This window comes from Haemaphysalis longicornis, unplaced genomic scaffold (genome assembly GCF_048455015.1).
Source record: "Haemaphysalis longicornis isolate Haplotype H1 unplaced genomic scaffold, Haemaphysalis longicornis Haplotype H1 scaffold_5, whole genome shotgun sequence".
In the NCBI taxonomy this organism is placed as follows: Eukaryota; Metazoa; Arthropoda; class Arachnida; order Ixodida; family Ixodidae; genus Haemaphysalis; species Haemaphysalis longicornis.
This window is the reverse complement of record NW_027526385.1, coordinates 61,185,750-61,198,531: the sequence shown is the minus strand read 5'-3', so window position 1 is coordinate 61,198,531 and position 12,782 is coordinate 61,185,750.

Genomic DNA, 12,782 nt, shown 5'->3' with positions numbered 1-12,782 from the left:
CCGTGTCATAGCGAGTTAAATCCTGGAAAGACTCGAGCTTTATTCTATCCGTCAAACACATCCGTTTCTTTCTCTCGTCAGTGCCATATCTTACTGAAACTGAAAATTCACGGATCCAACCCCAAAGCGCTCGACCGCGGAGGCCAGCTGATAGGTTGCGTGCAGCCGTGGAGCGTCCACGTTTAAATCTCCCGCCAGCACGAAGGGCGTGTCATAGGACGGGCATGGAGCCTAGCTGCGTGTGCACCCGCCCCCCTCTTTCCACCCTCAAACCGTAAATGCTTAACCCGGCCACCGGTGATTAGGTGCTTAGCCGCTAAATGCACCGGTGAAAATGTCTCTCAGAAGGCCTTTCAATATGAAGGACAGTTATGGGCAAACGTCGGCGTTCCAAGGGGAAACGTTGCGCTACATCCGGGCAGTATTAGCAATTTCTGCCCCAGGTAGAATTTCAGGCAGCAACGGCGGCAGGGAAACGTTCGGTGGCAGCGGCTACATCGTTTTGACGCCAATTCGTTCTTCTTTTCATTGTCCACTATCATCTGGCAATATTACTGCCGCCGTTATCAGCCATACGCGCAACTTATGAAAGAGACATCGGTGCTGTCGAAAGGTACAACCGTTATGAAAAGGGGTTGGTGGTGGCGTGGAGGGTTGTAGAAGCGCCGCCGAGTAAACCGGCTGCACCGTAATGAAAACTGGGGGCGATGGAGGTGAGACATAGACGGAAAGTCGTGTCCAGCAGTGCACCTACACAAGGTAATGAAGCCTGCTTTACTATGTATCAGTGTATAGCGCAACTTTGGAATGCAAGGAATACTTTGGAGGCATATAATAATATGCCTGCGGGCTTTCATACTTGCAAATCAGACTGCGTGGATTACAACTACAAATGTCTTTCCAACAATATACTTGCGCGAAGCAGTATATATGACTGTAATGGCGTACGAACACATTTTTACACTTTATTTGAAGTCTGAAATACTTGCAGGACGTTTTCAACAACACACGCAGCACTTAGATTCATCATCATCAGCATCAGCAGCAGCAGCAGCAGCCTATCTACGCCCACTGCAGGGCAAAGGCCTCTCGCATAGATTTCCAATTATCCCGGTCCTGCGGTAACTGTAGCCAATTTATTCCCGCAAACTTCTTGATCTCATGGGCTATCTAACTTTCTGCTGCCCCCCGCCACGCTTGCCTCTTGCAGTACTAGATTAAGGGGTTGCAATGTACATCAGCCAAAATTGCTGCTTTGAACCCACCAGATAATATAGAAACTCGCTCAAAAGATTTTTCTCTGTTTCCTGATCTTGGATTTCTTGGACTGCTTTAATTGCATTATTATAGCGCTGTAGCGTCTATTGGCCGGCCTTCCTTCAGTTGAAGTAATCAACGGATTCAAGAGCCACCTTCAAAAGAAAGCCAAAAAAGGCAAAGTAAAGGAAGGCGTATCTGCAGCAACGAGCCAATGAAGCTGTCCGGCTCCGTGTCGGCGATAACTATAACTTTCGCAGTGCTTTCAGACATGAAGGAAAGAGTTGAGCTTTTGTAGAAAGTGTTTCCGAGTCCCTCTAAACTTGATACAGCCTTCGACGTTATAGCGTGACATAGGATTGCACTCTTCACGTGTCGTGCTTCCTGTGCCTTGCGTATGTTCCTAGATCGAAAAAGCCTAGCTTGGTTTGTTTTAACTTGTATCTGCACTTTTGAATGTCTGGTCTTCCGTATGCTCAGAAATCTTTTGCAAAAGCCTTAATTCTCATATCGGGTGTATCGTGTCCTCTAAAACTGCTTCCTGTAAAATGCTACAGAGAATGACAATCTATGGGTTCCTTCCTTTTAGCTGCGCAGAAACCTACACCAGATGTATTAGGTGAGTGTTTGCCCTGTTTGCAAACATTTTATGCTAAAGTCACTCCTTCTGAATGCGGGGACAAGGTGTGACAGTTTACATGCTTGAGAATTTCTCTTTAGACTCAGTCAAAAAACCCGTATGGACGCTGTAAAGCGCGATGCGTCACGCATTCCACGTAGAAAAAGAATGTTAGTAATAAGAGGCCTTAGCGGCTGACTCATTTTACATACAACCGTATGTGCTATCATTGTTGAAGGTAAGAAATAGAAATGGAGTTGGGCTGGCATTGTAGTGAGACAACTGACAAGTGGACAACGAGGAAACATCATGGATACCGAGAGACCGGTCTTGAGGAAGTGGAAGGCCATACTCTCCACAGTGAGAAGAAATCAAAAGAGTCGGAGACAAAGGATGTACTCGGCCAACGCAAGACAGGACGGGACGGAGACTAATGGGGGAGCCTTTCACAGGCTGTGAATATTGTTGATGGTGATGATGACTGTAGTCCCACCAAATAGGCTTTTCTTGCAATTCCCCTACTCATAGTGGTGAGAATGAGCTTACAGGGACTCAATCTAACGGTTTTGTGAATACATAAATAATAGCAGCCCCAAGTAATTTCGCACTTTCACCCGAGATGCGGTTTATTTCCGCTGCAAACATTCTTTTCCAGCTTTCTATTTATCTGTAGTAGTGAAGGTTACCTTTAGAGGGATCGGTGATTTGGAAAGGAGCTTGGGAATATACTCCACAAGTCCTGCTTTGGAGTTCTTTTTTCCGGAATGTTTTTGTGTGCCTGTGTTCCTACGAATGCGCTATCACTTGGATGAGGATAACTTTTCGTGCAGATAAATATCACAGTGGTATACGTACTGGGATTCGTAGCCACGGCGTGAGCGGTTCTATGCAGCGCAATGTACATCGCTCGTTAAGACAACTGCCTTGTTCTAAAGCCTTGCAGTGTTGCTTCTAGGCCACTGACACAGCAACTCATCATCCTCACCACCACCAGCCAATCTACGCCTACTGCAGGGCAAAGGCCGCTCCCATTATGCTCCAATTATTTCGGTCCTGTGCTAGCTACGAGCAATCTATCCCCGCAGGATTCTTGATCTCATCTACACATCTAACTTTCTGCCACCCCCCGCCGCGCTTGCCTTCTCTAGGGATCCACTTTCTTACCCCTAATTACCAACGGTTATCTTGCCTTCGCATTACATGCCCTGCTCACGTCCATTTCATCTTCTTAATTTCTACTAATATGTCCTTGACACGCGCTTATTCCCTAACCCACACCGCTCTCTTCTTCTCTCTTAATATTACACCTATCATCTCCCGTTCCATTCCGCGCTGAGTCGTCCTCAATTTAGGTCAAACCCTCTTAGTGAGCCTCCAAGTTTCTCCTCCGTAGGTGAGTACCGGTAAGGTGCAGCTGTCATAGATTTTATTCTCCAGGAAGAATGGTAGGTGGACCCAGTAAATAGAGACGTAAATATCCCTTCCCCCTTTCCCCTTTTGTACAATCCCCCTACAAAATTTACGCCCATCCACAGCATCGCATAAGTGGAAATGTAATGCAATAACCGCGTTTTTGCTCACTCGTATAACACAGTGGGATATGTGGCGGCGAATTTGTGTTATTGCTGACATAGGTAGCGAAACCCGCAGGCTTTTCTCGAGGACGATTTATTACCGTCCGTGAGTAGTTATATGGCTAAATTAATCGGTCTCGTTTGAAACAAAAAGCTGTTCAGGAACGCCGCAACCTTTAAACGAAACCCAAACAGGAATGTTTACACGCAACTCCTCTCTCAGTGCTTTTTCACTGCCTTCGTTATGTTGACCCGAAGTAATCATATCCAACGTTCCTTTACAGTTGAGAATCCTGCGCAGTAAGTTACTTAATAATTACACGACCTTATAAAAACAAATAAAGCATATTTCAACCAATGTTTTATCAATGTAGTGCTCACGTCTAGGTAAAGTGTACTAGAAGAGAGACGTGAGTCGTCCGGAGATTATTGGGGAGACTCCTTTTACGATGACAATTTATGCTGAGGAACTCCTGTTGTAAGCAGCGCCCGTTGCAACCACTGCTGGCCAGTTAGCTCCAGAAGTTTAGTATGTTGAATTAATCCTTATTATTGCTCTGAATGCCTGTATTTCTTCATTTTGTGGCATGAAGGTTTATGAAACCCTTAAAGTAAACATTGAGTTTGATTGAAAAACTTTAAGTGGCGCTGACTGCAACAGGAGTTCGTTGGGGAAGTCCTTTGTTCTATACATTTTTTAATCGTAAAAGGAACCAACGCTCCCCATTGTTTTGTCCGCCGAAGGACACTCCTCGACCTCCTAGTACGCTGTTGTCTGAAGGAGCCAGGGTTTTAGTGTGGAGCGAAATAGTCGGACCTACTGATTCTGCCTGTCAGAAACAAAGGACTACCGAAAATTACTCAGGCGTAAGCCCGACATGCGATCGTTGTTCACTCTTCCATCAACCTCCTTGACGTCCACACCTATCGTAGAGTAAAAAATGTAATTCCGTTCCACTCAATGTTAAAGCTGTCGCGACTGAAGAGCAGTGATTCGCCATTATGGGCTGTGGCGCCGTTATCCACTCACTGTTACCACCTGTTGCAATTCACATTTTCCGCTTTCGCATTTCTCGCACACCCCCTGCCTGAAACTGCGCCAGTGGGAGTTCTGTCCTTTTAAATGCAGAGAATTTCTTAGGCTCGCGATGTCACTCGTCGATGTTGTCGGCGCCGTCCACACGCTCACTGCGCATGCGCGTCGCGTCGAGGCGCAGGTGCGCGTCGCTCCCACGTACCCTCCTCGCTCTCAGCAGCAGGTGCGGCGGTGCGGGAGGAGCGCGTGTACCCCGTTCGCTCCGTCGCTCTCAACAACAGCTGGGGCGGTGCGGGGGGAGCGCGTCTGTGTGTGCATGCGTCGTAGCTACCCGTGCGCTGCGTCGCGCTCAACAGTAACTGCGGCAGGGCGTGTACACGTGATAACGGCGTGGTGGGTGCGTGGACAGTTCGCGTGCTTGTGTACGGAAGTGTGTGCATGCGCGTCTCTCCCCCGTACTCCTCTCCCTCGAACGCGGGCGGTGTGTATATAAGCGGCGGAGCGAGCGTTCGGAATTCAGTCAAGGGCGTCTTTGCTTGGCTTTCGCTTGACTTAACGGTTTGCTTGACGGCACCAAGCAATAAAGACAGACTTTAACTTTACACTCCTTGCCTTTGCTTATCCTTCATTCAATAAATAAGAATAATAAAGGCGAAATAACAATTAAGCATTCCCAAACCATACCCAATTACGCAACATTCACGCGATACCCACACCACTCTGCGACGCATTTACTTGAGTTCCTCCCGTGGGAAGATGCGGGCGGGTTTTTTTTTGTTTTTGTTCCTCCCGCACGTGCCGTCATTGCACTGAAACTTTTTTCACTTGCTATCAGAAAAAACAACAAACGAGCATTCCTAACTAAACGAACGTGGACGCAGCTGGTTAATTACGGATATTTTGTGTCAAATATACTTACAGCTTTGTTTGCGCTAAATAACAGGGAAATGTATGACAAGCCCCAGTGCTTCACGTGTTTCGAACGCTTATGACAATATAGACCAATTGGCTTTCGAAGCTTCCGGCTAACGCCACTACGACAGGCGCTACGGAGGAACGCCGTGTGGCTCTACTTGGGTCCAGCGAGCGAGGTATCACGGCAAGACGATCATAAAAGTGATCTGTAGGGTTGCGCGAATATCAAATTTTTCGAACACGAATCGAATACGAATATCTAGCTTCGAATATCACATCAAATATCGCGTAATTAAGGGGAGACGCGGATTTCGAAATAAACTTTTTTATTCCTTTGTACATTTTGATAAAAATCAGCCTAGCAACTGCAAATGCTTCTGTCATAACACCATAAAAATTTCAAAGTAACATTTAGAAAACTTATTTACAAATTTTCTTTTTGTTCACGTTGTGCTGAGGTTGAGCGAACTTTAAAACATGTTAGTAAACTTCTTCAAACTGCTTTGCATTCCAAAATGAATGGACGAGATCGTGACAGTCAGCTTTTTTATTAAACCACATTTTTTTAGTTTTCAATTTTTAGAGGGGAAGGTACAACAGCCATTTAGACCATATCAACGATTATTTGAATAAAAATATCACAAAAACTAACCTGAAAAACCAAGAGTGTCACAACCTCAACTGTTCAAGGAATGTAACGCAAAGAACGAAATCAAAAATAGACCTAGCGGTCACGAAGAAATCACTGGAACAGGAGACGTAGGTGGCAAGAAAAAAAAACTGTTTTGAGAAATGGGCTTCCGAAGTTGCAACATAGATTTCATTCGTCAAAAGCCGCTAAGGTTTCAGACTTTCGTCCCCTTTTGAACACGGGGCTTCTGGAATGCCTTGCCTTGAAATTGGAGTACCTTTTGTAGCCTTTTTCTTTCCATAAAACGTCATTTTCAGCTCCTCCGTGAAGAGTACATTGCCCTGCTTGCGGAGAAAACGGGGAGGGTGGGGGAGATGGGTTTCAATGCAAAGTTGGTCAGCTGGTTGCTTGTACTGTACCGGACAACTTTCCTCTGCAGTGTTGTGACCATCAACAAGTCAAGCAATCATTTTTTTCTCTTCAAATTTAAAACTTCTTTTTGACTTCTTTTACGCTTTATAACCTTGCCTGGACCAGCAGCTTATGTGCAGGGGTTCATTGCCAAAAGTGTACATACCACATAACGAAACTTCTGACGTGTCGGCTGTTTTATTCCCAAGGCTAGAAAGCCTACTGTCAAGCTTAGCAATAGCTTAGCGTGCAAGATTCGCAAATCACACGAAAAGTTCACTTTGTGACCCGCTATCACAAGCGCGCCCATCGCGTTTCACAAGCCGGAGTTGGGACACGTGCGCCACGAAGCGTTAGATGACCTCCGCCTCTCGAGCCTCGCAGCTTCTACTAACCTTGATTGTGATATCAGGAATTCCGCGATAATATCCGTGTTCAATACCACAGCAGATAAAACAAACTGAACAGAAATTTCGGCGAACGAAGCAGCACAAATGAACTCAGAAAGGCGCACTGCGCAGTTCAGGTGGCCGCCATCTTGCATTGCCGAAGCCACGCCAATCACGCCTGTCACGGGACCCTATCAAGTCACGCCGACAGGAAGGCCAACCACGCTTCAGCATCCATTTCTTCCTTGGTTTGTGCATGTTGCTTTTCCTGCCGTTCGTGCGTTTGTGAAAGAACGAAGACAGAAAAGACGGCAAGCACGGCAAGGAACGGAAAGAGGATTGCTCGGTCGATCCAATGGTGCCAAAATGGCCGCGCCTCGTGGCATCGTTGCGAGGATACAGCGCTCGGCAAATTTCTGTTTTTCCGCCCTTTTGCGCTGACATTTTGTCACCGCTGCTGGCAAATTTATATTTTTATGCCACTTTGCCACGGTTGTCAGAAGAAAAACATTGTAAATACAAAGAATAGGCAACATAGAAGCCGAATCTGTGGCCTTTCAAAACAAACAAGATGTTTTGGTGATTTTCCCTAAGTCGAAAGCCGCGCTTCCGCCGCGCCCTAAACTAATCAACCCAAAAATTCGATAATGGCCGGCTATTCGAACTATTTCGAATATTCGAAATGTTGCGAATACATAGTTTTCGAAGCGAATATGAATATAACATATATAATATTCGAGTAATATTCGAAATTTTCGAATATTCTCACACTTCTAGAGATCTGCCCTTAAAAAGCGCGTGCCGTGGAACGCCTCACGGACACCGGCCGCAGGTTCATCGAAATGGGTATAGGGCACGCGTCACTCTGTGTTCTTAGAGCAGGAACCTACGATCTGCGACGCCGCCAGTAGACGCGGAAACGAAAGAAAATACAACAAACCCGTAACATACAACGATAGAGAAGTTAATGAAGCATAAGGAGTAATTCACGAGTAAAAACCGACCGTACGTTAAATATTCGCTGGTTAACCATCTGTACTGAGTGCCTGGGTGCCGTTTTCGGAAGCAGCGCTTAATCTCCCGCTCCTGTATATTGCAGTCGCCCCTGGCCATCGGCCTCGCTGTACCCAAGAGAATGAAGTGCCCACTGAAGACAAAGTAGGATGTGAGGATTAGGGTGGCATGCTGAGGTCTTCTGAGAAATGGTCTCCGGCGGCGACACGCTATGAGATAACGCCAGAGTAAAGCGCCTGAAGTCGTGTGTTCGCTGATGGCGCGATCACTACCTGAAAGGCAAGAGCCATGCGGCGTTACCGAGCCAGCTGCAGTTCGCGCTGCGCTCAAATTGCGCCTTAGGGAGTACCGTAAACGTCAGCCAGTTTTTAAGCTTGCCTTTCCTCAATTTTTGCGTTTATTTAAAGCGGCCCTGCAGCACTTACTATCGACTACTAGGAATGTATTTAGGGGTAAAGTCTACTGTCCCAGCAATCTCCTCCCGCAAGAATTATGAAAATCCGCTCCCTCTCACAGAAACTACGAGCGATGAGAAATCGCGCATAATCGTTCCCTCTGTACTCGACCGCGGACAACGCGACGAAAGCTGCGTGCTCTCGCCCGGAGAGGGGGGCAGCTGCCAGCTTTCTATATCATAGGCCAGGGAATTTTCTTTTTTTCTCTGCAACGTGGAGGGGTCTATTTCCGGTCTGGTGCCACAAAAATGCAGGCATCGCTGCCTGCTCGCAAGCGCGCGCTCGGGCTGGCAGGGCGTCTTTGAAACAGTAAACGTTTGTTTGAAAGGAAGTATTGAGCTCATCACTCAAACTGCGCGCGCACTCAAAACACAAAAGAAATGGCAAAACTCGCGGAGCGGTTTAGGCATAGAAGAGGATCGTACACAGAGCTGACGACGGCGGATCGTCACAGAAAATGCGAGCAATAAGCCTCGACGTAGACTATTGACAGCCAGTGGACAGCCATGGCCTCAATGACGTCGCTTAGCAATGTCAGGGGTGCACATAAGAAGAATTGAGAGCACGGTTGGTTTTTCCGCCTATTTTGCGATGATTTGCGGGCTCACCGCTTCACGTGCACGTGTAATTTTTGGCTCAGGGATTCCTGGCATTGTAAGCTAATCGTCGCGCCGATTTACTTGCACTGCTGATAGAGTGTTGCAGGCTCCCTCTAAATGGCACTGTCCCGCTTTTCGCAGGTTGGAGGAGCAAGGTTTCTTCGGGTGCACGGCGCTGTCCCTCTGCGCAATGTGTCTTCTCATTGTATCTCTAGCAATCTTTGCCATTGTAAGCCAAAAAGGTGAGATTTTAACGTTAAAAATACGCACTACTGTTACATGCGGCACTGAATGAGTTAACGTGCAGTACCGGAAGTTTGGAACGACCATGACCGAAGGTTCCTGAAAAATTGTTGCCTTCTTGATAAAAGATAACCGCATTTTCAGGGCAACGTGAGGCATCCTTGTTGCACATTGTCCAACAGATTGTCGAAATTATTATTCTGTTACCTCGCTGCGTGACGCGCAAGATTCATGACGTAAACTAAATCGTCCAGTGGGTAAGGATTCGACAAAGATAGGTATCACACGTTAAATAACCGAAACATCAAGGACCTAAAACTTAACCCGCCGCGGTGGCTCAGTGGCTAAACCGTTGAGCTGCTGAACACGAGGTCGCGGGTTCCATTCCCTGCCGCGGCGGACGCTTTTTTGATGGAGGGGAACAGCAAAAACGCTCATGTGTACGAGTTTTCTGCGCACGTTAAAGATCCCCAGGTGGTCAAAATTAATCCGGAGCCCTTCACTACGGCGTGCCTCATCGCCTGCGTTGCGTCGGCGCGTTAAACCATTCAATCAACCAAATCAAGGAACGAACTATTTCCATTCCCAGCCGCGGCGGCCGCTTTTCTGATGGAGGCGAAAAGCGGAAACGCCCGTGTGTTCGAGATTTCGAAGCCCGTTAAAAATCCTCAAGCAGCCGAAATTCTTCCGTACCCCTCCACTACGGCGCGCCCAATCCCCTGTATAGCGTCTGTGTGTTAAACATCACAATCAATCAATCAATCAATCAATCAATCAATCAATCAATCAATCAATCAATCAATCAATCAGTACACGAATGAAAATTTAGCTTAAATGAGTACTGACACGAAATTCCCCGCAAGGCCACCTTGTCTATTCAGGGTAATGGTAGCGCCGACACCCCGGACCCCAAGCCCATGTGGGTTAGACCCACCCATGGCCTAGGCTGTGCGTGGTTTTACCGTGTCCGGGGAAAGGGCTACCTGGTGGCTGATCCAAAGTCAGTGTTGTTCTGGACCTTCATGGCGCCCTGGTAGAGGCAACACGCCACTTTGGCCCCTGCTTCCCGTAGACAGTGCCCCCAGTCTGACCCGACTTGGGGGTATCAGCCAGTCGCGTTTTTTTTTCCTGTCCTCTTCCCCATTCTTTTCCTTTCCTATGTTCTTTCCTAATTCGGTCCTCCAATCTTTTCTCTTCCTCATTTCTCCGTGTTTTCTTCAGGCGGCGAGGGTTAACCCTGTGGGAAGACATCACCCTAGATCCCGAGCTTAGGGTTATAGCGGCAACGTAGATTTAGAGTGTGCTGCAAAGCCACGTTTCCTTCTTGAGCTAGGTAGTGATTGACTGGCCTTGCCGCCGAATATTTTCTGTGTTTCTATGGCTTCTTTGTCCCCCTGTCCCCCCCCCCCTCACCCCCCCCCAAAAAAAAACGCTTGGCCCCGCAAAGGGGCTGCACCGAAGCAATTTCAAAACCGATTGCAAAACGTTGTGTTCAGCAAGCCCGAGAACTTTTCACGCTTTCTAATAATCCAGTCAGCTGATAAGCCAACTTCCATCACCAGCAACTCTGTGTTTTTAGTAGCAAAGTTTATTGAAAGTGTGGTAGGCAAGAACTACGAAGCGAAAAAGCTCACCTCTAGAAACCTCCTGATTGACTTGGAGAATAAAGACCAGTCCAACATTCTTATCAACAAAACCAAATTAGCTGACCTTAATATTAACGTAACTCATCACCGTACCATTAATAGCTGCCAAGGTGTCATCTCCGAATCAGAACTGATGAACGAAACAGACTCTGACCTGCTTGAAGGTTTGCGCAAACGAAGAGGGGTGAACCGCTGTGCCACGCACCACGATGAGGCGAGACGGAAACGAAATAAGGCGAAGCATATAATATTGACCTTTGATCGCTTCATTGTGCCAGAGGATGTAAACGCAGGCTTTCTGCACTCTAAGACCAGAGCATACATCCCGAACCCGCGACGTTGTTTCATCTGTCAGAGGTATGGGCACGGCTGCAACTCGTGCAGAGGAAAGAAACATGTGCGAAGTGCTATGAGCAGGACCACTCTGCAGACGACAGCAAAAGCACTCAACTTAAGTGCAGCAACTGTGGAGAACACCACAGAGCATATTCTCGCTCTTGTAAAGAGTTTAAGAAAGGAAAAAATTAATTAATTTAAAGTGACGCAAAACATCTCATTGCCAGAATCCCGTAAGCGGTATGGTCAGCTTCCTTCAGGGAGCTACGCCTGCGTGGCCCGCCGGGTGTGGAGCGGCGTCTGCTTTCTGCGGCCACTCACATTAGTTAAACTGACTTGGTGGCGCACCCACCCCTCCAGGTGCGGCCCTTTGCAGGCGCATTAACATTAATTCCTGCATCGCCAGCAGTGCCCGCAGGCGTTGCACCGGACCAGAATTGCACTGGGAGTGGCGTTGCTGTCGCTCCTCAACAGACTCTGGACGCCGAAACTCTTATGGTGATGGATGGGGGTACAGGAGGCCTCTCTTGTGCAGCCATGTCCAGCACATCAAAAAAGGTGGAGGCTGAATCTTCTGCCAATCCATCAAACACGTTGCGGGATTGGTGCCGTAAAATCTTCATCCCGTCAACGCCCGAAAACTCATACGAGGACACGCATGTCACGCCATCTCGGCCTGCATCACATCATCAAAAGAACGGCGTGGCAGTCTTGGCCGGTGGAAAAAGTCCCAAGTTCCGCGAGTAACTGGCCCTGATTCGGGCTCAGTCACACAGGGATCTCCATCCTACAAAACATACGCTCAACATCTTTGTTGTAATCTTTTATGGCAGTTCAAAGCATAATCCAATGGAACTGTAGGGGACTAATTAAAAAACCTGGATGACGTCTACGAAATCTTTCGTAAGTACCATCCAAATATCCTACGCCTACAAAAAACACACTTAAAACCTACACAAACCAACTTTCTCAAACGATACTCGGTATTCAGGAGAGAAAGGGACTGCTGCACTCACTCCACTGGTGGTGTAGCGCTTGTCTTGCAAAAGTCTGACCCCTGCCAACCTTTTGAGTTGTCACTACCGCCGATGCTGTGGCAGTCCGGGCAATCCTCTTTAATAGGTTAATAGCAGTTTGCTCAGTATTCTTTCCCCTGATTACCGTCTGTCGAGCTCAGAATTCGAGTCCCTGATAGATGAGCTCCCGGAACCCTTCTTATTAGGGGGCGACCTTAATGCTCACAATGAACTCGGGGGTCTGAACAGACAGAATCCCGGGCCCGCTTACTAGAACAATTTTTATTCTCTTCCCGACCTTGCCTACTCAATAAAAAATAGCCGACTTACTACAGCACTACACACAACACATATTCACACATAAACTTGTGAAGAGGCTCTTCTGTCCTCTTTCCATCTGTTGAATGGAGAGTGGACTCTAATCCTTATGGGAGCGACCACTTTCCTCTAATCCTGAAAGCATTAACAAAAGCCCTAACAGTTCCATCTGTCATAAAAGGTTTAAGGAATCCGCTGCAGATTAGATAAAATTTAAACAAATATCTCAGCTTTCATACGCATCTTTAATCCATTTCGCCATTGACGAAGCTTGTGAACTGATTACGGACCATATACTTCATGCTACCGAGTGCTCAATTCCT